The sequence below is a fragment of the Sciurus carolinensis genome, chromosome 15 (genome assembly GCF_902686445.1).
Source record: "Sciurus carolinensis chromosome 15, mSciCar1.2, whole genome shotgun sequence".
NCBI lineage: Eukaryota > Metazoa > Chordata > Mammalia > Rodentia > Sciuridae > Sciurus > Sciurus carolinensis.
Genome location: NC_062227.1, coordinates 6,792,861 through 6,795,172, shown reverse-complemented (window position 1 = coordinate 6,795,172; position 2,312 = coordinate 6,792,861). Strand labels below are relative to the sequence as shown.

Genomic DNA, 2,312 nt, shown 5'->3' with positions numbered 1-2,312 from the left:
CCTGGGATTAAGTTCAATGCCGTAGTTAACACAACATACCAAAGTCTAAACAAAGCCTGACACAAAAAATTAAATAAACAGAGCCAGACACAGCAGAAAGTGTCCACCAGTAGCCACCTGCCATAGCCACCTGTCTGCCTGAACACATCCTGGGCTCATGGAAATGGAGGAAATATAACTCAGGACCAACACAACATAGTGTCCATGATTGCTAGAAATGGGAAGCTGCATAAGGTGATCCAAAATCCAGAAAAATAAGAAGTCAATAAAAGTTACCTGAGATGCTGGGCACAGTGGCACATGCCTATAATCCTAGCCACTTGGGAAGTTGTTGCAGAAAGGTCACAGATTAGAGGTCAGTCACAGCAACTTTGAGCACTGTCTCAAAATTAAAAAATAGATAAATAAAAAGGGTTGGGGTGCTACTTTTAATGTTGACTTAAAGGGAAAAAACCTTAAATAACTTTGTGCTGATTATAGTCAATTTAATCACACACAAACTTTTTGAGATTTACATTCTACAAACATTTTGTAGCTTATTTGGACATTTCACAATCAGTTTACATACTTAGTTTTGTTCTTGTTTTTATCTTGAAATTTAGGACAAAAATATGACTTTACCCTAAAGCTACTTTTTTCATCCAGAAATATTTCCTTTCCCTTTTAATTTTTCTTACCATAAGATATTTTCACACCTATAACTCTCATATTTCTTTCCTAGTTACTAAACTTTTAAGTTTACATTTTAAAACAATTCTTTAAAATTTATGAATGTATACAAAATACTTTTTAATGAAATAAAATACTTTGTTATACTTTTTTTTTTTTTTTTTTTGGGGGGTGCTGGGGATCGAACCCAGGGCCTTGTGCTTACAAGGCAAGCACTCTACCGACTGAGCTATCTCCCCAGCCCCTTGTTATACTTTTTAATGAAATAAAATACTTTGTTTTTCTTATACATTTTTCATTGGAACTAGCTTATTTTTTCTTGCATGTAGAACAACACATGAAAATAGAATTTTAACCCTCAATCATCTTGTTTTTAGTCAAGACCCAGAAACAAAGTAATCTTAAACTGTTTCTTCCTTGACCAATAATCCTATTTATGTTAAAGATGATTTACTCATTTTTAACTTAGGTAACCCAGGAAAACAAGCCATCTTTTTCTGTTGAAGAAAAATCCTAGAAGAAGTGCACATTACACTTTAAACATTTCATAGAAAACAACACTCTTCATTGGCTGATCACCTGGGGAGGGGGGAAATGTGGGTCTGTGACTTTAAAGACATCTTTATTTTTATCTCTAACCATTTTAAGTCATGTGAACTCAAAGGTATTTGGATCCACTTATTTAATTTATGAGTGCTTATTTATCTATATTCTGATTTTGGTATATAGATACCAAATTGTGCACATGTAGACACAACATACAAAAAAACATGTGCATGCACATGGACATAAAAATCAACAGAAAACAAAGAATTTTACACAACTTCCAGGGGTGGGATACAAAAGAGCTATGAGGGTCTGTTATACACACTGTCAGATTCAGCCTTTTAGAAATTAAAACGGAGCCTGCGAGGTTGGGAAGGTTAGGAATAAAGGCCATCTGCCACAGCGGATGTGAAGTCAGAGGTTCATCGGGTCACTCCTCATTCATGGAGGTATATTTACTTCCCCATTACTACTGTTTATTTTCCCTGCTTAGGATCTTTCAAAGGAGAAGATCTTTTCCTTTTTCTAGTATATTCGAGAGCTAATCCTTGAATAACTGGCTGCTGAATAAAAAGAGCAGAAAGAAAAAGAGAGGGCAATAAACTTCAGTTAGTCAAAACAAGACAAATTGGTTCAGGAGAAAAGGTGAATTTATCATTTAAAAAAAAAAAACTTTGAACTCAGAAATAAAAATGAAATGGCTATAATTACTCTAGAAAAAGCGCACGTAGAACAACTTTATCAGACCAGAGTGTACTTTTGGATCAGATTGGAGTTAGCCCAAATATTTAAAGAATGTGGGAGCCTGTGAAGTCCTCAAAAAAGTTTTTTTTTTTTTTAAATAAATAACACTTGTACATATAGGCTCTTTCCATTTTTCTTCCCTATGCCCAGTCGGAGAGAAGAGAAAAGCATTTAGGGAGGAATTTACTACAGAGCATAATCCCAGAGCACAAACAAAGAGGAAACAGTGTTATTTGTCCCACAGCAGCTTGGGTTTAAGAGTGACACTCTCCCCTCCAGTCTCAAATTGGCTCGGGCACTTGTTTATGCAGTGTACATTCAGATGGATATCAGACAGGCAGATAAGCAACAAG

The 2,312-nt window shown here is 35.3% G+C and overlaps 1 non-coding gene across 1 annotated transcript; it reads right to left on the bottom strand.

Annotated features, from left to right (window-relative positions):
• Positions 1–834: 834 nt before the first annotated feature.
• Positions 835–908, bottom strand: Trnat-ugu (transfer RNA threonine (anticodon UGU)). Its single transcript has one exon. It is a non-coding gene; the product is annotated as a tRNA-Thr (tRNA).
• Between the last annotated feature and the right edge of the window lie 1,404 nt (positions 909–2,312).